This window comes from Canis lupus, chromosome 3 (assembly GCF_011100685.1).
Source record: "Canis lupus familiaris isolate Mischka breed German Shepherd chromosome 3, alternate assembly UU_Cfam_GSD_1.0, whole genome shotgun sequence".
In the NCBI taxonomy this organism is placed as follows: domain Eukaryota; kingdom Metazoa; phylum Chordata; class Mammalia; order Carnivora; family Canidae; genus Canis; species Canis lupus.
This window is the reverse complement of record NC_049224.1, coordinates 47,142,526-47,167,458: the sequence shown is the minus strand read 5'-3', so window position 1 is coordinate 47,167,458 and position 24,933 is coordinate 47,142,526. Positions and strand designations below refer to the sequence as shown.

The following is a 24,933-nucleotide window of genomic DNA, read 5'->3' as shown; positions in this document are numbered from 1 at the left end:
TACCATTTCCCACAGTGGCACCCAGCTTCTAGTCTCCATGACGCTCTCTGTGAATTTCTCTTCCTTCTCCAAGATTTTGGGTTCTAGAATCACAAAACATCCCTTAAGAAACCCATAGCTGTGGTTATATATTCATCCTTGGGATTAAGGAACCCTCTGGCCTGAGTTACCTTACCTATATGTATCTCTTTCTACCTATAGGAATACATGCCCCTTCCCTCCTTCCTTCCTTTTCCTTATAATTATTGATAAACCTGTTATATGAAAGGCATTCTTCAATGTTGTGTTATACTCACATTTGGGGCAACTTTTACACTTTCTCTGATATGCTTCTCATGATAGGCCTGGGGGAAGGAGGAAGAATGATATCTCTGGAAAGTGATGCTCTTGGAGAGAATATGAAGTTGAGAGACATATGAGGATTCAAACCTTTTCCCACATGTACCACTTATACATTATAGAAAATAATTCCAGTGCTTTGAGGCTTCATGTTCACATCTGTAAATCAGCAATAATAACCTTTCCTTCATAGCATTGCTTTGAAAATTGGAGATACTTCAAAAAAATGCCTTGCACATTGCTAATACATACAATTGCTTGATGCATTCTTGTTATCATTACTCTTTTCACTATTAGTCTGAATTTGGACATACAGAAACCAAGCCTTGAGGGGGGAAGTGACTTGGCAGAGAACACAAAGGTAACAAGTGGGAGAGCCAGCATCATCTCTATGGCCTTTGGACTACCATTATCATCCATTATCCTTCCTAACATGGAATGTGCTGTGCTGCCATCTCCGCCAAGGGTAGAGGTAGGTGGAGAGAGCCAGAGTCCCCACTGTGTCCTTTGCTCAAAATGGCTTCAAGAAAAAAAGGCTCTTTCTCATGTGTTTGAGTTGAAAGGGAATTCGTTATTTGGGTTTGTGTCTCCTTTTTTGGGTTTTTGTGACTTAAGATGAGTGAAACATTTTTTTTTTTTTTAGTCTTTAGAGAAAACACAGGGAAGTATGGCAGTTTTGTGCATGACAAGAGAACCCATGGAAGGTACTGGAGAACACAGAAGACCCCTACTGCAGGATTATCATCCTCAGGGAGGTGGGCCATGGCCCAAGCTGTCTAAAGGTGGAGGTTGTGAAGGGTGCTGATTTATTTATGTTCTCTACTACATCCTCTTGTTCACTTGCTTGAGATGTATCACAGAGTTTTTCCTGAGAGTTTACTATAATACCAACAGAGTGGTATTCAAGGGAACTGACTGTATGTCTTTTCTCTCCTAGCAGAAGTCAGATAAATAACAAAGATGATTTATTGAAGGCTTTCTGCTTCAATGATACAAGACAGAAGGTAACTCCAAAGCAGAGATAGAAACTTTATGTTGTATGGTTTCTAATTGTTCCTATGAAATATTCTGTTCAGAGGGGTGGGCAGTAGTTTCCAATACTAACGACACCTACTCTGTACTAGTACCATTTCTACCTACAGTATATCTCCTTTACATATTGTTGTAGGAGGCAAATAAATGTCTTGTGTATTTGAAAATGCTAGAATTACCCACGTCAGTGCTCTGTTGTCAAAAAATCCCCTGGCATGTTATTTTAGTACCAGAAACACTGACAAACTGCTTTGAGAATTGTCTCTTTCATTCCTTTCTGTACTTTGAAAGTTCACCCAATTGCAGTTCCTGAGTTAGGTCATTAGAAGTTTTATTTTCTTCCACTTATTTCCCTTCTCACCCACCTTCCATACATCCAACACACTTTCTGGTAACTTCCTTTGACTTTAAGAGGCAACAGCCGGGAAACTTTTGTTATGTAAACAGTATTGAGAGCAGGAACTCCATGCAGTTTCAAAAGGCATTTTTTTTTCTTTTTTTTTTCAGAATGATTTAGAACTGTCTAGAAAAAAAAATGTCATGGGGGTATACTTGGGATTTTGAATGAATCACTTCTTTTGTGCTTGTACCCTGAAGAAAGACTTGGTTTAGTGAAAAAAGAACTATGGGACATGCAAGAATAATACATCCTCATAGTTATACTGTCACACTGGCTTCAGTACTAAGTTGTACAGATGGGACATTTAGAATGATATTAAAATTTATTCTGATGCCAAATGATATGAAATGGGTCTTTGAGGACTTTTTCTAGAATTCTTGGTCACTAACAAACTGCATTCATAGAAAGACATACTTACCTGTTCAATCATTCCTTACATTTCCTTGAATGACCTGAACAGTAAGGTTGATTAAATAGTCCCATAAAAATCAGTCAAGAAAACACACAAAAAATCATTTATTAGTGTGACTATTTCTTTTTTTTTTTTTTTTTTTTTTTTTTTTTTTTTTTTTCTACTTTTTTTTTTTTTTTTTTTTTTTTTTTTTTTTTTTTATTTTTTTTTATTTTTTTTATTGGTGTTCAATTTACTAACATACAGAATAACACCCAGTGCCCGTCACCCATTCACTCCCACCCCCCGCCCTCCTCCCCTTCTACCACCCCTAGTTCGTTTCCCAGAGTTAGCAGTCTTTACGTTCTATCTCCCTTTCTGATATTTCCCACACATTTCTTCTCCCTTCCCTTGTTTTCCCTTTCACTATTATTTATATTCCCCAAATGAATGAGAACATATAATGTTTGTCCTTCTCCGACTGACTTACTTCACTCAGCATAATACCCTCCAGTTCCATCCATGTTGAAGCAAATGGTGGGTATTTGTCATTTCTAATAGCTGAGTAATATTCCATTGTATACATAAACCACATCTTCTTTATCCATTCATCTTTCGTTGGACACCGAGGCTCCTTCCACAGTTTGGCTATCGTGGCCATTGCTGCTAGAAACATCGGGGTGCAGGTGTCCCGGCGTTTCATTGCATTTGTATCTTTGGGGTAAATCCCCAACAGTGCAATTGCTGGGTCGTAGGGCAGGTATATTTTTAACTGTTTGAGGAACCTCCACACAGTTTTCCAGAGTGGCTGCACCAGTTCACATTCCCACCAACAGTGTAGGAGGGTTCCCTTTTCTCCGCATCCTCTCCAACATTTGTTGTTTCCTGCCTTGTTAATTTTCCCCATTCTCACTGGTGTGAGGTGGTATCTCATTGTAGTTTTGATTTGTATTTCCCTGATGGCAAGTGATGCAGAGCATTTTCTCATGTGCATGTTGGCCATGTCTATGTCTTCCTCTGTGAGATTTCTGTTCATGTCTTTTGCCCATTTCATGATTGGATTGTTTGTTTCTTTGGTATTGAGTTTAATAAGTTCTTTATAGATCTTGGAAACTAGCCCTTTATCTGATATGTCATTTGCAAATATCTTCTCCCATTCTGTAGGTTGTCTTTGAGTTTTGTTGACTGTATCCTTTGCTGTGCAAAAGCTTCTTATCTTGATGAAGTCCCAATAGTTCATTTTTGCTTTTGTTTCTTTTGCCTTTGTGGATGTATCTTGCAAGAAGTTACTATGGCCGAGTTCAAAAAGGGTGTTGCCTGTGTTCTTCTCTAGGATTTTGATGGAATCTTGTCTCACATTTAGATCTTTCATCCATTTTGAGTTTATCTTTGTGTATGGTGAAAGGGAGTGGTCTAGTTTCATTCTTCTGCATGTGGATGTCCAATTTTCCCAGCACCATTTATTGAAGAGACTGTCTTTCTTCCAATGGATAGTCTTTCCTCCTTTATCGAATATTAGTTGCCCATAAAGTTCAGGGTCCACTTCTGGATTCTCTATTCTGTTCCACTGATCTATGTGTCTGTTTTTGTGCCAGTACCACACTGTCTTGATGACCACAGCTTTGTAGTACAACCTGAAATCTGGCATTGTGATGCCCCCAGATATGGTTTTCTTTTTTAAAATTCCCCTGGCTATTCGGGGTCTTTTCTGATTCCACACAAATCTTAAAATAATTTGTTCTAACTCTCTGAAGAAAGTCCATGGTATTTTGATAGGGATTGCATTAAACGTGTATATTGCCCTGGGTAACATTGACATTTTCACAATATTAATTCTGCCAATCCATGAGCATGGAATATTTTTCCATCTCTTTGTGTCTTCCTCAATTTCTTTCAGAAGTGTTCTATAGTTTTGAGGGTATAGATCCTTTACATCTTTGGTGAGGTTTATTCCTAGGTATCTTATGCTTTTGGGTGCAATTGTAAATGGGATTGACTCCTTAATTTCTCTTTCTTCTGTCTCATTGTTAGTGTATAGAAATGCCACTGACTTCTGGGCATTGATTTTGTATCCTGCCACGCTACCAAATTGCTGTATGAGTTCTAGCAATCTTGGGGTGGAGACTTTTGGGTTTTCTATGTAGAGTATCATGTCATCGGCGAAGAGAGAGAGTTTGACTTCTTCTTTGCCAATTTGAATGCCTTTAATGTCTTTTTGTTGTCTGATTGCTGAGGCTAGGACTTCCAGTACTATGTTGAATAGCAGTGGTGAGAGTGGACATCCCTGTCTTGTTCCTGATCTTAGGGGAAAGGCTCCCAGTGCTTCCCCATTGAGAATGATATTTGCTGTGGGCTTTTCATAGATGGCTTTTAAGATGTCGAGGAATGTTCCCTCTATCCCTACACTTTGAAGAGTTTTGATCAGGAATGGATGCTGTATTTTGTCAAATGCTTTCTCTGCATCCAATGAGAGGATCATATGGTTCTTGGTTTTTCTCTTGCTGATATGATGAATCACATTGATTGTTTTACGGGTGTTGAACCAGCCTTGTGTCCCAGGGATAAATCCTACTTGGTCATGGTGAATAATTTTCTTAATGTACTGTTGGATCCTATTGGCCAGTATCTTGTTGAGAATTTTTGCATCCATGTTCATCAGGGATATTGGTCTGTAATTCTCCTTTTTGGCGGGGTCTTTGTCTGGCTTTGGAATTAAGGTGATGCTGGCTTCATAGAACGAATTTGGAAGTACTCCATCTCTTTCTATCTTTCCAAACAGCTTTAGGAGAATAGGTATGATTTCTTCTTTAAACGTTTGATAAAATTCTCCTGGGAAGCCATCTGGCCCTGGACTCTTGTGTCTTGGGAGGTTTTTGATGACTGCTTCAATTTCCTCCCTGGTTATTGGCCTGTTCAGGTTTTCTATTTCTTCCTGTTCCAGTTTTGGTAGTTTGTGGCTTTCCAGGAATGCGTCCATTTCTTCTAGATTGCCTAATTTATTGGCGTAGAGCTGTTCATAATATGTTTTTAAAATCGTTTGTATTTCCTTGGTGTTGGTAGTGATCTCTCCTTTCTCATTCATGATTTTATTAATTTGAGTCTTCTCTCTCTTCTTTTTAATAAGGCTGGCTAATGGTTTATCTATCTTATTAATTCTTTCAAAGAACCAACTCCTGGTTCTGTTGATCTGTTCCACAGTTCTTCTGGTCTCGATTTCGTTGAGTTCTGCTCGAATCTTTATTATCTCCCTTCTTCTCTTGGGTGTAGGATCTATTTGCTGTTTTTTCTCTAGCTCCTTTATGTGTAAGGTTAGCTTTTGTATTTGAGTTCTTTCCAGTTTTTGAATGGATGCTTGTATTGCGATGTATTTCCCCCTTAGGACTGCTTTTGCTGCATCCCAAAGATTTTGAACGGTTGTATCTTCATTCTCATTAGTTTCCATGAATCTTTTTAATTCTTCCTTAATTTCCTGGTTGACCCTTTTATCTTTTAGCAGGATGGTCCTTAACCTCCATGTGTTTGAGGTCCTTCCAAACTTCTTGTTGTGATTTAGTTCTAATTTCAAGGCATTATGGTCCGAGAATATGCAGGGGACAATCCCAATCTTTTGGTATCGGTTCAGACCCGATTTGTGACCCAATATGTGGTCTATTCTGGAGAAAGTTCCATGTGCGCTTGAGAAGAATGTGTATTCAGTTGAGTTTGGATGTAAAGTTCTGTAGATATCTGTGAAATCCATCTGGTCCAGTGTATCATTTAAAGCTCTCGTTTCTTTGGAGATGTTGTGCTTAGAAGACCTATCAAGTATAGAAAGAGCTAGATTGAAGTCACCAAGTATAAGTGTATTATTATCTAAGTATTTCTTCACTTTGGTTAATAATTGATTTATATATTTGGCAGCTCCCACATTCGGAGCATATATATTGAGGATTGTTAAGTCCTCTTGTTGAATAGATCCTTTAAGTATGATATAGTGTCCCTCTTCATCTCTCACTACAGTCTTTGGGGTAAATTTTAGTTTATCTGATATAAGGATGGCTACCCCTGCTTTCTTTTGAGGACCATTCGAATGGTAAATGGTTCTCCAACCTTTTATTTTCAGGCTGTAGGTGTCCTTCTGTCTAAAATGAGTCTCTTGTAGACAGCAAATAGATGGGTCCTGCTTTTTTATCCAGTCTGAAACCCTGCGCCTTTTGATGGGGTCATTAAGCCCGTTCACATTCAGAGTTACTATTGAGAGATATGAGTTTAGTGTCATCATGATATCTATTCAGTCTTTGTTTTTGTGGACTGTTCCACTGAACTTCTTCTTAAAGGGGAATTTTAAGAGGCCCCCTTAAAATTTCTTGCAGAGCTGGTTTGGAGGTCACATATTCTTTTAGTTGCTGCCTGTCTTGGAAGCTCTTTATCTCTCCTTCCATTTTGAATGAGAGCCTTGCTGGATAAAGTATTCTTGGTTGCATGTTCTTCTCCTTTAGGACCCTGAATATATCCTGCCAGCCCTTTCTGGCCTGCCAGGTCTCTGTGGAGAGGTCTGCTGTTACCCTAATACTCCTCCCCATAAAAGTCAGGGATTTCTTGTCTCTTGCTGCTTTAAGGATCTTCTCCTTATCTTTGGAATTTGCAAGCTTCACAATTAAATGTCGAGGTGTTGAACGGTTTTTATTGATTTTAGGGGGGGATCTCTCTATTTCCTGGATCTGAATGCCTGTTTCCCTTCCCAGATTAGGAAAGTTTTCAGCTAGAATTTGTTCAAATACATATTCTGGCCCTCTGTCCCTTTCGGCGCCCTCGGGAACCCCAATTAAACGTAGGTTTTTCTTCCTCAGGCTGTCGTTTATTTCCCTTAATCTTTCTTCATGGTCTTTTAATTGTTTGTCTCTTTTTTCCTCAGTTTCCCTCTTTGCTATCAACTTGTCTTCTAGGTCACTCACTCGTTCTTCCACCTCGTTAACCCTCGTCGTTAGGACTTCTAGTTTGGATTGCATCTCATTCAATTGATTTTTAATTTCGGCCTGATTAGCTCTAAATTCTGCAGTCATGAAGTCTCTTGAGTCCTTTATACTTTTTTCTAGAGCCACCAGTAGCTGTATAATAGTGCTTCTGAATTGGCTTTCTGACATTGAATTGTAATCCAGATTTTGTAACTCTGTGGGAGAGAGGACTGTTTCTGATTCTTTCTTTTGAGGTGAGGTTTTCCTTCTAGTCATTTTGCTCAGTGCAGAGTGGCCAAAAGCAAGTTGTATTGGGAAAAAGAGAAAAAGAGAGGAGAGAAAGAAGGAAAGAAAAGAGAAAGAGAAAAAAAAAAGGGAAGAAAAAGAAAAAAAAGAAAAAAAAAAAAAACGAAAAAAGAAAAAACAAAAAAAAAAAAAAAGAAGAAAAAGAGAAAGAAAAAGAAAGGAGAAAAAAAAGGGGGGTGGGGGAAGGAAACAAATCAAAAAGCAAAACAAAACAAAAACAAAAACAAAAACAAACAAACCAAAAAAGAACCACCGGGGAGTATCTTCTGATTCTGTGTACTTTAAGTCCCTTGGCTTCTCCTGGAAGTTGTCCGTCTAGCTGGTGTTCTGGGGGAGGGGCCTGTTGTGCTGATTTTCAGGTGTTAGCAGTTGGGGGAGCTGCTCTGCCCCTGCCTGGTGCAGGGCTCGGTGGGGGTTGTTTACTCCGTGAGGCCGCAGGAGAAACAGCCCCAGTGGCGGGGCAGCTCTGGAAACCTGGATTCAGCTCCGGCAGGAACTCCGTCTGCAGGGCCTGGAGGCTCCGGGCGGGGCCGCTGATCTGCTCAGCTGGGGCAGGAGCGTCCTTGCTGTCCTGGGCCCTCCCGGCCTCTGCCTGTCCCGGGGGAGGCGGGATCCTGGGCTGTGTCCCGGCGCCCTGTGCTCCGGAGCCTGCGCTGGTGGATTCGCGCTCCCGGGCCGCGCAGCCCCCTCCGCGGAGCCGCCGCCCGAGCCCCTTCAGCTGCTCCGGGTCCCGCCGGGTCCCCCCGTGCGCGCTGCAGCCCTTAGGGAGCTCGGCGCACTCTCCTGGGCGCGCAGTTGCTGTTACTGTCCCCGGGAGCCCGAGGGCATCCTCGCCCTCCTGGGTCCTGCTCCAACTCCCCGCGAGCCCCTTTCCGCCCGGGAAGGTCGGTGCAGCTCCTGCGTCTCCGGGACGGGGCTCTCCTGTCCTGGGGACACTCGCCCCGGCCTCAGCCCGGCTCCTCGCGGGCCCCTCCCCCTTGGAGGCCTTTGTTCCTTTACTTCTTTTTCCCCGTCTTCCTACCTTGATAGATGCGCGAACTCTTCTCACTGTCGCATTCCAGCTGGTCTCTCTTTAAATCTCAGGCCGAATTCATAGATTTTCAGGATAATTTGAAGGTTTTCTAGGTAGTTTGGTGGAGACAGGTGATTTGGAGACCCTACTCTTCCGCCATCTTGCTCCTCCCCCCAGTGTGACTATTTCTTTCATCATGTGGTGAAGTCCCTCTGAGCTTCTTGGTAGCTCAATGGGATAGGCATTGTCTCCATTTTAGGGATGAAGAAAATGATTCACAGAGAATAAAGTAAAAATCCCAGGATTTATTACTTTGTAAGTGACAAGGTATTAAAGCAATCTCTATATCTTATTTTAGAGATCAAGCTTAGGACAACCACACAAGTATACCACTTCCTCAGACAAAGATTTTTTTTTCTGACAATAAATAGCAAAGTAAAATTCTCACTTGTCCTGGGTATTAAAAAAGACAAATGTCCCAGTTTAAATAGTCAGGCAGGAAGATTTCCCTCTTACTTAGCCTTTTGTTTGATTCAGGCCTTTAATTGATTGGGTGAGGCCCACCCCCATTAGGGAGGGCAATCTGCTTTACTCAGTCCACTGATCCAAATACTATTCTCATCCAGAAACACTCTCACAGCAGACACACCCAGAATAATGTTTTACAAATATCTAGGTACCTGATGACCCAGTCAAATTGACATACAAAATTAGCCATGAGAAGTGGATGTTATAGACTGAATATTTGTGTCTCCCCCAAATTCATATGTTGAAGTCCTAATCCTCAAAGTGATGGTATTGGGGATGGATGGGGTATTTGTGAAGTAATTAGGTTTAGATAAGGTCATGAGGGTAGGACTCCCATGGTGGAATTATTGCACTTATAAGAAAAGATACAAGGATTCTCTCTCTGTGTAGGATATGTAAGTACACAGTGAGAAGAGGGCCCTCACCAGAACTGCACTGAGCTGGCACTCTGATCTTGAACTTCTCGCCTCCAAAAGTGCAAGACAACAAATCTCTGTTATTTAGGCCACCTCGTTTGTGATGTTTTGCTATGGTAGCCTGAACTGATTAAGACACTATCTGTAACAATTAGGAATACACCAAGCCACAAGGTATAGAAAAATCCGGCAATGAGTCAAATTAGCAAATGGGTCGTTTCTCATATTGTAAGAAATCTAGAGTGAGGTGACAGCCTAAGGCTCAGGAATGGCACAGCCTCTCCTCTGCCAGAACTTCTTGCATTTACCTGAGGGACATGATCATCCTGACCTGCCAGGGATGCTGGGGATTTGAATATTTTGCTTTATAATTTCTAGAAAAGGAGAATTTGAATATGTCTTAAATGAGGTGACATGTAATGCCTGCCACATTGTAAATGAAAAAATTGGAACAAGAAGGTCTAAACAAAATCTAAATTATCTAGGCCAAAATAAAAAAATATTTTTATTCCCTTCCTTCTTATTCCACTTAAATAAGAGTGTCAGATCATCATGAGGTAAAAACCATTTGAAAGATAGGTCCTTTCTAGCAGATACAAAAATTAATTAATAAATATTTAATGAACACTTGGTGTCTTTCTGTACTAAATCCAATGCTTCACACGAAGCACTGAGAGCCGTTATCTATGGCCATTTGTCTTGAATGAACAAAGCTCCTTTATCCCAGCACAATATTTGTCAGAATGTAAATCATATTCAACTATATTCAAAGGGCAACTATGTCTACTCTAGACTAGACCTTAAAAAATGATTCTTTCATGCCAGAGCCTCTGGTTTACCTTCTAAATCCAGCCCTTTCCAACCCAGTTCCTCTCTCTCTCTCCCTAATTATCATCAGTGAGAGACAGTCTTAATTTGTCCTCCTCTGAGATGGGCTGACCTTTATCTCCATATCCCTATCACTTTGCCCCAGCTCTTCCTAATTCAGGTCGAAGCACACTCAGAATGGATTGCTCATCAATAGCAGGCCCCAGACTTCTGTTTCCACTTCTCCAACAGACTCATGGGGCTTCTGCTTCTCTTCCAACTGCTCACCTAGTCCATCCTCACAAGGACTCTGTCTGTCCTCTTCTACTCAGTGAATCCTGGGACTTTCCCCGATCCACTTGCACTCTAGCTCCTAGGTTCTTTCTAGTCAGCTAACTCCCTGGCTCCTTCTTTCCAAATTTGCTCCGCAGGTCTACCAATTTGGGGAAAAGTTCATGAGGTGGTGATGGTCACAAGGATGCTTTTGGAAGAAGATTGCCACGCAGTGTTTGCTTTTCAACATAATGACAAATTCTAAAGGTGAAGTACAAGGATAGACACCCCTATTTTGTGTTGGCCGGTGACTATTGATTAGAGACCAAACATTTGCCAATAAGCAATTTTGTACTCTGGCTCCTTGGAGTGTCAGACCATGATTTCAGATAGTGAAACTGTCCAATTTGTGCTAGTACCAAACAAATTTCAGATAGTGAAACTTCAAGTAGATCCACGAGGCAGAACAGAACAGAAATTCTCACGGGGAGGCAGGTGTATTAGGGTAGTTTGGGTGGTTATACATTAGCTCCAAGTCATAGCAGCAGTGCTTGAACTAACTCCTACCTTCTACCTACCACACTTGACCAGAATTTAGTTCCATCATTAGCTAATTAATTCAGAATCACTTATGTAAATAAACTGATTCCAGATGATTAGACTGTCTACCAGGAAGCCCATTTGTTAATGTATGAGGCTGTTACCTAACATCAATGCTTAGCTAATCCTCTCTTCAATCACTTTGATGAGGACAAGATACTTGCACTTTCTAGATAAAGGTTTTTAACTGGGGTTCATGAACTTTGTGGAGCTATATGCACAACTGAGATGCTGCCCAGTGTCTGCCACATTGCCAGTGTTCCCAATAGATATTTTCCAAAGAGATGAATGTGTGAATCAATGAAAGCTCATTTTGTCAGAGACAATGGGGCAGCATCACTTTAGGAAATACCTACATTCATGCCCTTTTATAGACCTATCACTTTTCTGAGATCTGAAGCCTATTCCACACACTGGTAATTGAAATCTAAGAGGTAAATCCCATTTAAACCGGCAGAGCCTGCTTTTTGTGCAGTGCCAGAAGCTGTGATATATGTGTGTGTGTGTGTGTGTGTGTGTGTATATAAAATATACATATATAATATAGACATGTGTAAAATCTCTTAAATGAGGAGAGATGGAATTATGTCTTAGGGCATCTGCCTGTACCATTTCTTGGGCTACTATGCACTAGTTCTTTCAATGACACATTTGGTTCAGTTGACCACTCTGTCTCCCATGACTCTTTTGAAAGCAATGAATGAGGGAAAGCAGAGGAAAAATCGCACATGCAGTCTGATGACTGGGCCATGAGCCTTGACCACAACAAGTTCTGGTCATGGTTTTTAGGAGAGCACAGCCTCCAGTCCCCTCAGGCTTATTAAGGATGAATAATAGTAATAATAAGGTTAGCATGAATATGAAACCTTTTCATATCAAAGCATGTTATAAACTGCAAAATGTTACCTTGTTCTGAAGAACTAATATGATGGCTTTTATTATTAGCAGCAGAAAATTTTCCATAGACAGAAGTGAATGGCTGAGGAAGGGCTTCTGGCCAGCCACCGGAGAGAGGAAGGTGACTAGCTTGTGGCACGAGCTCCCTTGTGACCCATCGCCAGGCTGAGACTCTTCAGTGGTGGTCCTGTACCCTAGCAGCCACAGAATCAAGCCCCAGGCAGGCCCTGTGTAGTAGGACCAGCAGCAGCTCAGCAGAAGTTCATGTCCATAATTTTCCTATGATGCCCACTTCACCTTCCGTGGCTCTTTTGCTATATTTATTGCTGTTATGTTACTCTAAGGCCATTTCAGTTTAACAAACATTTACTGAGGACAGAGAGAAAGCCAGAAATATTTATGACCTAAGCACTACTGCTATGTAGCTTCTGTTCCTAGGAGGAGATCTGTCCATGTCTTCATATCTTCTAGGATAGAAAATTATCCTTTTCCAGAGGTCTGAGAGATATCATATATAATATCCTTTTATAGAAAATACAGTTTTAAATTTTGTCTGTAATTCTCACAATTAATAAATATTGAATGTCAACTGTGTGCTTGGTATAGTGCTATATTTATTTTCGTGTAAGTATGACATGAAAGTCTATTTCTCCAAATTGTTACCAGTTTGCAAACCTTTTGTTGACTAAATCTGTGTGCCTGTGTGAATTGTTAACCATTTCTCTTTGTTATAAAGTGACTCTTCTGCTCACTTTCTCCATCTGTCCAATTTGTGCCAGTATCAAACAATTTTCAGTACTATTTTTCTGTACTATGCACTGCTATCTGATAAGATTGTTTCTTCTTTGTTACACATTTTCAAAATTATATGTACTCTGTAAGTTTTTCTTCCTGGTGCCATTTAGAGCAATTTTTCAAGTAAAAAAGTGATGTTGGGATTTAGATTCAATTTACACAAAAGGTAAATGATTTGGGAAAATTGGTCCTCTTATACCATGTTGTCTCCCATCTGAGTCCAGTTGCTCTTTTTCACTGACCCAAGTCTTCATTTTTGTCTTTTATTAAAGTATTGTGGAGTTATTCATGTAGACCACACATATTTTTCAGGTGAATGAGTTTTCTTTCCCTCGTTAAAACTTCAGCTGCACAATGAGAATTGTAGTGTGCGTGCATGTCTGTGTGTGTGTTTGTGTGTTTGTGTATTTATCTTCTTCCAGGTTACCTGTAAAATTTTATTTATTAAAACAGTTTCTTAGCTTATTCTCTTTGATTATCTAACTATAAAATCATACTGCCCTGCTTGTTTTATCACTTATTTTTCAATCATCTAATTGTTCATGCTATCTCATTTTTGCTTTCAGTGAACAGAATTTTTACAATGCTAATAATAGTGGAATCAGGCAAATTTATTTTACCATGGATATAGCTTTTAGATGGAAATGGATGGCCTTTATTATGGTAAAACAGCTTTCCTCTATTCCTGTATTTTAGTATTTTATCAAAAGAATGTCATCAATTTTTAACATTTTCTCTACTTATGCTAGGAACATTAACCCACTTATGCTAGATATTATGCATATTTAGATCATATTTTTCTTCTTTAATCTACTTGCGTCAAGTGCTGTATGAATAGATTGAATAGATGTCCTTATCTATTTATAGCACTTCTCCCTGAAAAGAGTGCATCTTAGTAAAATATTTTCTCAAACCAGTTCACCCGTGAAATAAAAATGTCCCTAGTCCAGAGTATGTGTCCCTAGGCCAGCTTCTAATCTGGGCTGCCATATTGAAAGCAAATTTGTAGTTTTCAACCCTAGCCAGAGTAAGGGGCTCCTTTTGGGAAGCACGTGTGTAGACCGAAGGTCTACCTCAGTGGTCTGAGCTGTTACAGGAACAGCCCTCTATTCCCAAAACTTGCTTTTGTGATACTGGTTTTAAGTTGTTCAATTTGGGCCTCTGAGGGAGGCCATTACTGTTGTTTTTCCCTCTACTCTTGGAAAAAATTAGCCCAGAGAACAAAGAGACTGATGATTCCTCAGTTTTTCTGTAAACAGTTGCCTGAGTGATCTATCCCAAATGGCATGATTTTCCAAACTGGGCTCCATGGCATCTTGTAGAGGGGTTTGCTGCAAGTATTAACAAATAATTAAAGGGTCTGGGTATTTGTCTTCTCTCTCTTTCTCTTTCTCCACTGTCTCCAGTCCCTGGCCCTTTTGATTAATCTTCACATTCTCTTTTGTCTATTTCCTTGTTGTTGGACACTTGCCTGTCAAGATGGCAGGATTGGTGGCCACAAGACCTCATAAACTCCAAATGCTGAAAGCTACAGAATTTCACAAATTCCCGTTGGCACTCTTGAAACAGTTTTGTGGTGTGCTTTCAACCATGGCTGAATTTCAGAATCACCTGGGGATCCTCTCAAAGATGTTGATGCATGGGCCCACAATACCCTAGTTATTTTTTTTAAAGATTTTATTTATTTATTCATGAGAGAGAGAGAGAGAGAGAGAGAGATTGACAGAGACACAAGCAGAGGGAAAAGCAGCTTCCATGCAGGGAGCCTGATGTGGGACTCCATCCTGGGATTCCTCCAGGATCACGCCCTGGGCTAAAGGCAGGTGCTAAACTGCTGAGCCACCCAGGGATCCCCCACTATACCCCAGTTAAATGTGTTGTGTCTGCCACTCCCTCCAGGGCTGGTTGTATATAATGAGGTCTCACCCAAGTCCTTTGGTGCTTGCTTGGTGGCTGCATGGGAGCTGTCTTTCCAGATATAACTGCCACTTCTTGCTTCCCTTCTCAGGATAACTAACTTCTTCAGGTACTTCCTTTCAGTTTTACAAGTGTTATATTTGTTTGATTTGTTGTCTTGGGGAGCAAAGGGCTGAGTCAGCCATTCTTCTCAGCTCCTGGCACACTATTACCATGGTTAATGGTCATTCCTGCTTCCTCCTCACACTTTCCTGCTCTGTTCCTTAGTTTTCATCTAACATTCCCTTTCTGTTCCTACTTACATTTGGTTATCATGTCTCCCTAGGGTCCTCCTGGCTGTGATAATTTCTCAGATTTTCCTGTTTTTGATGACTGTGACACTGTTGAACACTACCAGTCAGGTATTTTGTAGGCTGTTCCTCAATTGGAATTCGTCTGATATTTTCCTCATGGTTAGATCCAGGTTATGGGTTTTATGGAGGGAGACCATAGAGGTAAAGTCATTTTCATCTCATGATGTAAAAGGTAAAATGTGCCATCAACATGACTCATCACTGTTGATGTTGACTTTGATGACGTGGCCTAGGACATGTTTCTCAGCTTTCTCACTGTAAAGTTATTCTTTTTCCTCCCTTTGCATGCAGTCTGCTTTGGAAGGATGTTCTGACCAGAGCCCACTGTTAGAGTGGGAGGTTGTATTCTAACCCCTTGAGGTGGAGCGTTTACAGAAACTATTTGGAATTCTTTTCAGGAGAGATATCTCTTTTCACTTCTGTTTATTTACTTAATCATTTATTCATATCAGCTCATGAATATTTATTTTATACTTGGATTCTAATCCAATATGACTTTATTTTGTTGCTCAAATTAAATTGTTAAAGCTTGCCTCTGAGAATGCTTTCAGTTGGCTTTTGTGTTCTTTTTTTTATTTTTTATTTTATTTATTTATTTATTTATTTTTATTTTTTGGCTTTTGTGTTCTTTTGACATTCAACACCTCTCTTTCTTTTTTTTTTTAAAGATTTTATTTATTTATTCATGAAAGACAGACAGCGGCAGAGACATAGGCAGAGGGAGAAGCAGGCTCCCTGTGGGGAGCCCAATGTGGGACTCAATCCCAGGACCCTAGGATCACGACCTGAGCCAAAGGCAGGCACTCAACCACTGAGCCACTCACATGCCCCTCTTTCTCTGTCTTTTACCCTTCCTTTGCTCTCTCTCTTTTAAGTATTTCCTGCCTTTCTGGCACTACAAGATGCTCCAGATTCATCTTGAGCATTTTCTGCCTCAGTTCTAGAATCAGTATATGCTGATTAGTCAAGGCAAACAGCAAACATGGCTTCTGATTAGGTGTTAACATCACATTGGTAACTAGCTGAGGCCGAACGGAGGCTTTCCTATGTGGCTGACCCCTAGTGAAGATGTGTTCTGGTAGGGGCTCCACATACACAGCAAACAGTAGCTGAGTCAGAGAAGCTTTGAACAATTTCCTCCAGCGATTGTGAAATTGATGAAATAGAATAATTGATGGTTGCCACTGAATAATTTACCGATCAAATCATTCAGAAAGGCACTAAGATGTGAAATGAGAAAACAAGGGAGAAATGAGTGTAGACCAGGGAAGGATCAATAAGAACCAGCAAGATTGAACACTGCCATTCAGGGCTGGGTATGTTGAAGGAAGACGAGTGTCTGCTGGCCTTGCTTCTGACTTCAGAAGGTAGAATGTGCTAGACTGCCCGGCTTGCTGCCTGCCATACAGCGCTGCTGGAGATCCTGATCCCCTTGCAGTGGACTCTGAGTTTGTCTTTTTCTCACTTGTCCGTCCTTTCTGCGGGAATGCCTAACTTATTGCCTAGAGTGTGGAGCAGCTCTTGGTATTAGGATTCTTCCATAGACTCCACAAGATTCTTGTTGCAAATTGGGGAACACTTTGCCATTCATGAAGGATTTTTCCTGTTATCTTGTTTAATCTGTACAACTGCTGTTTTTACAAAAAATATTTTATTTATTTATTTTAGAGAGAGAGAGAGCAGGAGGAGGAACAAATGGGGAGGGAGAAAATCTCCAGCAGACCCTGTGTTGAGCATAGAGCCCAATGTGGGGCTTGATCCTAGGACCCTAAGATCATGATCCTAGTGGAAACAAGAGTCAGATGCTTAACCTACTGAGCCATCCAAGCATCCCTGTACAACTGCTTTTAAGGTCTGTATCATTATCTGTGCTTCATAGGTGAGGACCAGCGCACAAGAAGAGTAAACTGTCCTGTTCAGAGTCACAACAACAATTCAAACTTCTGACTGTGAATTACCTTCTTTCCACTCTTCTCTGGTTGCCTTTGCCTCATATGCCACAGGGAAAGAAAAATCCAATCCAAAGTCAAAGAGCTGGCTGTCTGTGATAACAACTCCATTAATTTTTGTCAATTCTGCCTTCTTTACCCCATCTATTATCTTACGTAGACATCTGTGAAATATCACTTGGGAATCACAGACATTTCCCTTGTAGTATAACTTCAAGATTAAATGGCCATTTTGAACATTCATTTTTCTAATCTTGTTTAGTGCCTGTACCATGAACACTTTTGCCTCTCTCCAGGCTTTCGTAGTAACTTATCTTAATTAACTGTGAAGAAACCAGAGTGACCAGGCGAAGAGAAATGATGTCAGCTCTAGAATCCATTCAGACATAATGAGATGGAACAGAATTTTCTGGAAAGGTCTTACAGATAGTCTCCAAGCCTTGTTTGGAGAATCTCGAGAGAATTGTACCTAGGAAATAGCCAAGCCTAGTTTTCCAATTCTCATGGTTGAGATTCCAGATGATTCTTGTACAATGACAATAATACACTAATTCTGTATATTAATGAAGAACTCACAAAGTGCTTGAGTCAGGATTTACACGTGTCCAGCTTTCTTCCAATTCTTATGGCACATGCTGAGGAATAAGACTTCTCTAGCATTCTTGTCATTTTGCCTAAATAGATGGGCCATGAGCAAGGGCATCAGATTTCTTTGCTCAGTGGTATTTACCTTCAATTGATCTTCTGTGTTGTAGCAATATTTGCACATCATCATATTCCATAAGAATTTGGAATTTGTATACTTCAATGACCATCTAGCTGGATTTTAAACAAATTGGTTTGGGACCAATAGCTTTGAGATATTAATATTGACATGCCAAAGAATAATCTAATGAGAGACAGCATAAAAAGAGATTTTGTTCTAAGTTAACTGAATGCACTATGAAAATTTTAGGCCATAATTTGTTCAGTTTCACAATATTAGCACTGAAAAGAAAAACTCTTGGTCTTTGTTATACATGTTCAGAATTCTTCTAAGCAGAGTTTCAGTGATGGTTAGAGGTCAGGTCCATCATGGGCCATTTTTTCTTTGAGGGATTCCCTGGATAATTGGCTCTTGTTATCAGCCTGATGTCTTTAGCTTTTGCTCTGAAAAATGACAGCTTAGCAAAGAAGAGGTTGCTCATAATCATTCCCATTCCTTATTTGAAACATTGTAGATGAAGCAGCAGTTCTGCAGATTATGCCTCCTGCCCCCCACTGCTGGTCAGCTGTTATTTGTCTGCTAACATCCCCCCACATTAAGAAGTTTTAGTGGAAATAGGATTATTGCTTGTTTTATTTTAGGATAAGAGATTCGATTTCTCAGATGGCTCAAAGTCTCTAAATTTCTGTAAAACACTGTTTTAGTGAAAACTACAATTGGAGAACTTCAAATCAAAAGAATGAATTATTACAATAACATGCAAATAGCCTCTCTCTAATTTTTTTGTTTTTAATTGGCTTTTAGTAACAATTTTTTTATAATTTTAGAAGGAAGTCTAAATACATTTGTCATATATCAAAATATCAAATACTGTAAGAGAATATAAAAGTGAAAAGATAATTGGAAAGACCACTTTATCAGTCTAGGCTAGCTTATGTAATAGTAATAACCCAAGTCCTAATGGCATATAAAGAAAAGATGTGTTTCTTTCTCATGTTACACATCCACCACGAGTTGGCTGTGGGCTCTGCTCCACTCTTGCTCAGGCACTGGGAGTGCAAGAGATGCAGATGACAGCAACTACATTGGAGAGGGAAAAGCAGGGTACATGAAGCCTTGGGTTTTAAAGCTTCCACCTGGAAGTTACATAGGTTGAAATGTACTTTGGACATTTCATTGTCTAAAGAAAGTCACAGGGTCATACCTAACTTCAAGGAGGATGGGACAATGCATTGAAACCTGTACAGTTTTTGTTGGATAGCACTAATGACCATTGTATTGATTTTCATATTTAAAGCTCTTTTTTTTCTCTCCATTCATAGATTTGTCTATTCTTAAACCCACCCAACACTGTTTCAATTACCAGGACTTTTTGGTATTCTCTGACACCTGATGGAGCAAGGCCCTTTTTATCATTTGAAAATGTTGGGGAGATACTTGCATATTGATAACAATTCAAATAATTTTCTCAGGTGAGTAAAAATAATTTTTGGAGAATTATGATTGAGATTGCCCTAAATCAATAATTTATAGTGAATTGATTTTTTTCTAAATTAAGTCTTCAGAAACATGAGGTTTCTGCAAGTTTCTAGTTTTCATTTAGGTATGGAGGTGAATTTCTTTTTTTTTTTCTGATGATAAAACTATATATTTTTTTAACATAGGACACTTAAATAAAAAAATTAAGCCCACCAACTGCAAAATTGATGGGGAAAGCATCCTAAAAAATACCATTAAAAAATACCATAAATACTGTAGGGTGTGTACAAAAGAAGTAACTAATACCAAAACATTCCCTGTCTCTCTCTCTCTTTTAACCTTTTTAAAAAAATTATTTATTTATTTATTTATTTATTTATTTATTTATTTATTTATTTATTTATTTTAAATTTAAATTTAAATTCAATTTGCCAACATATGATATAACACCCAGTGCTCATACCATCAAGTGCCCTTCTTAATGCCCATCACTCAGTTACCTCATTTCTTCAGGCACCTGCCCTTCTGCAATCCTTTGCTTATTTTCCAGTTAGGAGTCTCTCATAGCTTGTCTCCTGGAGGTGAATTTCTAATATCTATAACTATAAATTTCTCTGTAATTTAGTTCTGTGGGTGTTTGTATTAACATTTTATTCTAAATATTTCTCAATTACCTTTTTTTTTTACCATGAATTATTTTGTTAATTGTGACTATATTACTAAATGTATAGGATCTTTTTAGCTTTTGGTTTGTTATTTTTATTTTTATTGAATAAAATCAGTGACATAGTATGCATAATGTCTCTTCTTTGGAATTTATTGAGACCTCCTTTTCTGACTTATTACATGTTCTATTTATGTTACTACTCTCAACAAAATGTACTTTTTGTTTCTTTGCTATTATTAATTGTATTTTTCAGCTCTTTAAAATTTCTTATTTTTCTTCCACTTGCTTTGGAAATGGATGAGTTAAAATCTTCAACTATATTTGGTAATCTAACTACGTACCCCTATATTTCTGTGAGTTATTGACTTTTGTATTTTGAGACTATTTTCTTAAGAGCATACCTGAAAAAGCAAATTTTAAAGCAAATATCATATGAAGCTTTCTTCCTATTAAATATTTCTTGATAACTTTTGTTGGTCTTAAAATTTATTTTTTTTTCAGATATTACGATTGGAATCTCAGCTTTTTCCCTTAGATTTGTACAGTGTATGTTTTGATAGTCTTTTTATTTTTGAACCTGTGTGTTTGTTGTTTGTGGTGTGTCTGTGTGTGTGTCTCTCTTTTTTTTTTTACTGTGTAAAACCAGTATTTTATTTATTTTTTGTTTTGTTTTATTTTATTTTTTGTATATTTTTTATTGCAGTTCTATTTGCCAACATATACTATAACATCCAGTGCTCATCCAGTCAAGTGGTGTGTCTCTTATAGACAATATTTTGATCTTGTTTTCTTTCTTTCTTTTTTTTTTTTTAAATATTTTATTTATTTATTTGAGAGAGAGAGAGAGAAACAGAGAGAGAGAGTGAGAAAGAGAAGCAGACTCCCACTGAGCAGGAAGCCTAATGCAGGGCTAAACCCCAGGATCCTGAGATCATGACCTGAGCCCAGGACAGGTACTTAACCAACTGAGGCACCCAGGTGCTCCATGACCTTGTTTTTGTTAGCCAACTCGGTAGTCTTCATCCTGAGTGACTTTATTTTGGTAGAAAGATGATTTTACCATCAGGTGTACTGAGGTTCTGATTCTTGTAGACCATTCACCTGGGGAAATCCAATAGGCAGAAACCAGGAATTTGAGGGCAGAATGACCCCTGATAGTAGTGTGAAAGGTCCAGGTGCCATATAAGACAGTTATTCTTTTTTCTTGAGGGGCCTTAAAATCTACTTTTGAGGTCAAGTTTCCATTTTACAGGCAGCAATAATACAGGGAATGTAATTCAGGGCTAAATTGGCACGACACACTTCATTTGTTGTAGAATTTAGGGGAAAAGTGAATTAATGACTTCTTAGGGACATTGAAAACGTGCATTGATCTTGATGGTTGGGGAAGGTTAGTTGGGTGCAAGAGCTGGGAAGGTTGACATTGACACTGTCTTGTAAAATTAGTAGGTATCTATATGACAGTCACCATGAATAGAAGTCTTGATAACTAACTACCCTGCTGAAGGGCAGACACAGAATCCCCACAGATTTCTGGTTTTCTGTACTTTGTACCCTACTTTGGTGTTGCATGTACTGCCATCCACACTAAATCTAAAGTGGGTCTGTGTCTCAGGACTGTAGCTGGCACTGGGTAGCTAGCTTAATGACAGATACAAAATGTGGAACTGGGAGGAATTTATATGCCTGTAAACAAGATGGTGCTTAATCCCTTGAAAAGTAATACAATGCAAGATTTTATAGTCTTTAGGTGATTTTCTTTTCCAGGAAAGCCTAACATGAATTATGCAGTGTATACCCCCAGGACTGGCATCGGCAGACCAAAAAAAAAAAAAAAAAAAAAGAGTACCATTTTATCCCTTTCTCCCACCTCACAAAGAACAAACTAATCTTGCCTCAGATTTCCCACAGCATTCTCTCTCTACTTTCTAGGAAGAGGGAGTAAAACAAATGATTGACGTGTATGTGTGTGTGTGTGTGTGTGTGTGTGTGTGTGTGTGTGTGTGAGAGAGAGAGAGAGAGAGAGAGAGAGAGAGAGGAGGTATTTGCTAAGAGTTCTACAGTACAATATGGGGAAGTCAAATTTCTTCTGAGGTCTCACTGATTCCTGTGTGAAACATTTGGCCTAACATTCCCCAGGCCCTGCTCCCTCTGGTGATCATGTAAGGGGATATTCTGGAACCACGGACTCTGCAAATGGAGAATTGCTCCCATCTCCCCAGACTGCTCCTGCATATCTTTCATGACTCAGCTCAAGTATTGTGATTTCAAAAGAAGTACTCACCCCAACCCAGACTCTGCCCGGTATCCCTTCACTCCGTTCCTTTAGCTGCATTTAAAGCACTGAGCTATCTGTTCATTGTTGGTTGAATTGTCTGTGTAGATTTTGAACTTCTTGTTGGGGTCTAGTTTGGTTATTTCTGGATGCTCAACTTTAAGACCTATGCTTGGCCATCACAATCTCTCCACAGAGGCTTGGGAGTGCTTGGATGAATGGATGGATGGCATTCAAACATAGCCTCTGATACATTTTGTGTCCATATTTTGTTTGTAGCCACATTCATGAACCAGACAGTTATTGTTACTCCATGTGAATGGATAAAGTAGATGTGGTATCTATATGCAATGGAATATTGCTCAGTCATAAAAAGAATGGAATCTTGCCATTTGCAACAACATGGATGGAACTAGAGGTTATAATACTAGTCAGAGAAAGACAAATACCCTATGATTTCACTCACATGTGGAATTTAAAAAACAAAACAAATGAGCAAATAAACAAAGAGCCCAACCAAAAAAGCCACTCTTAAGTATAGAGAACAAACTGCTGGTTATCAGAGGGGAGATGTGTGGGTGGATGAGTGACATAGGTGAAGGGGATTAAGGAGTGCGCCTGTCGCCTGTCGGAATGAGCACTGAGTAATGTATAGAATTGGTGAATTGCTATATTGTATACCTGAAACTAACTTTGTTACTCTGTAAAGTCTAAGTCAGTCTTTGAAATAATTCCACAAGGGAAAAATAGTATTCCAGCCTGTCAACAGGACATTATAACCAAATGATCTTGTCTTCTCAATTCAATCATAATATTCTCAGCCCCAGTCCCATGGCAAGGATGAATTCAACTTTAGTGATGCTTTGGCATCTGTGCTTGCGCTAGTCATGGCCTGAGGTCACTGCCAGAAGACCGCAGTGGCATAGTCTGCCATCTGGGTCTCTGGAAGAGCTAAGCAGCCCTCTGGCTTTCAGAAGAATTTAGGCCAGCAGCCACATGGGGTGCTGCAGATCTTTCCCTCCAGGCATGGAACCCACTCTCCCTCTTGCCTGCTAGAGATTTGGGTGGATCCAGATGCAAATTCTGAGGATATTGTCACTCCTCTTCCTCACACAGGATATTACAGAACTCACTGGGCCAGAATAGTGAGACTGAATTCTCTGAATGTGTGAGTAGCCTCTCAAACTTTTCACTTCACTGCGATCAGAGAAAATTTCACTGCCCAGATAGAGGCAGGGGTCCACCCCTCCTGGACGTTTCTTTCCTTTTCTCCCTACTTTGGAGAAAATATCAGGTGGAAACTGAAATGCCCCTGGCTTCCCTGCCCTAACTAAACTGAACACTGCCTTCAATATCAATGGTTTGGCACACTTGCAATATCTCTACCTGCAAATTACCCCTCTGCTCCTGTTGTGCCACCCTTGAGAAATTCTTCTTTTGCTTTCCTAGGAATGGATGTTTGTGAAATGGAAATATGGAGGCCTTCGAAATGCTCCTTCCCTGGGACAAAAGCTGTAACAAACTGCTCTCTGTGGGGTTCCATTCAGAAAAATGGATGCACAGCATTGTCATTGTCATTAGCAGAGTTGTAACCCATCTATTCACATACTGACAAAGGCAACACAAGTAATATTTCTTTATGTAACCATCCAGGGAAATAGAATGGATTATTTATGTTGTATTTTAGGAGGTGGTAGAAGGAGGACATAAGTTGAAGCTGAATTAAAAGAATTTTCATGTTTGGGTAGAGACAAAAAGATGTTTGAATGGATTACGGCTTTGGATAAGAAATGGAGATCATATGTTGATTTGAAGATCTCTAGGGCTCTCCAGTCTTAGAGTTTCAGTTTTTTTTTTTCTCAACTAAAATGGAATCATGAGCAGATCCAGCTGTATTTTATGCTACAGAATTAACCTTTCATAAAGGATAATGTGTCACTAGCTGACTTATGTAGCTGTGCAAGGGGATGATGATGATGCATTGTAATTCCCGAGTGCCTCGCCACACATGGGGATGATGGTGATGACGATGGTGATCCTGATGAAGAAGATGATTTATCAGCCGGAATTCAGGCTCAGCGGTATTCACCCCAAATCAGTCCAGTGGGGAAATAAAGGTTCTGTTGTCACATAAATCACAGCAAAGCAGTCGTCTGAGTCTCAGCAAGGGAGACATGGGTGTGGAATTCCAAGTGTGGTTTGGATCCAGAAACAGCTTCAAAGGACCGAATTCTGAAAGCATGCAGGGACATCTTTGGCACAGGACACTCTAAGTGTTGCACAAGGACCCAGGGGCAAGGAAGCTGAGGAAAAGCGAGGCTTGGCTGGCTTTTCGTACAATCCCATACCTCACTTTAATCACATAGATGCACCATCCTGCTCTAATACACCATACCCACACAGTCCCTATGCACACCCTTTCCCGTTTCACATGTACCCAGATACATACACATAGCTCCGTGCCCACACTTCCCTCCTATGTCCACACACCTACACTTGCCACCCCACCAAGCACAATGCCCTTTATAATTTACACATATCACCTACATACTCCCATATATATCTTCTCTAATCCGTCCAAGTTCACAGCACAGCTTCACAGCCCTCATTCACATACCCTCCACATCCTCACCCATATCCACTCCCTCTTATGTGCCCTCTGCATATATCTTATGCTCATAGTCATTCTCCCTCCCCCCACATACATGAATGTACACACAGACATACAGATACACCCAGACACACCCACATTCATAGTCATCCACACATACCAATGGTTGTACAATAAAGAGAGGGACAGAGTTAGGGGAACAAGTTAATCTGTGTGTAGTATTACACCTAATCTATCTTTCTCTTC

The 24,933-nt window shown here is 39.8% G+C and overlaps 1 long non-coding RNA gene across 1 annotated transcript; it reads left to right on the top strand.

The window, feature by feature from the left end:
- Positions 1–10,609: 10,609 nt before the first annotated feature.
- On the top strand, positions 10,610–24,334 carry LOC119871198. The gene is made up of 3 exons (XR_005357017.1): positions 10,610–10,705; positions 18,978–19,127; positions 23,526–24,334. It is a non-coding gene; the product is annotated as an uncharacterized LOC119871198 (long non-coding RNA).
- The last annotated feature ends 599 nt before the right edge of the window (positions 24,335–24,933 follow it).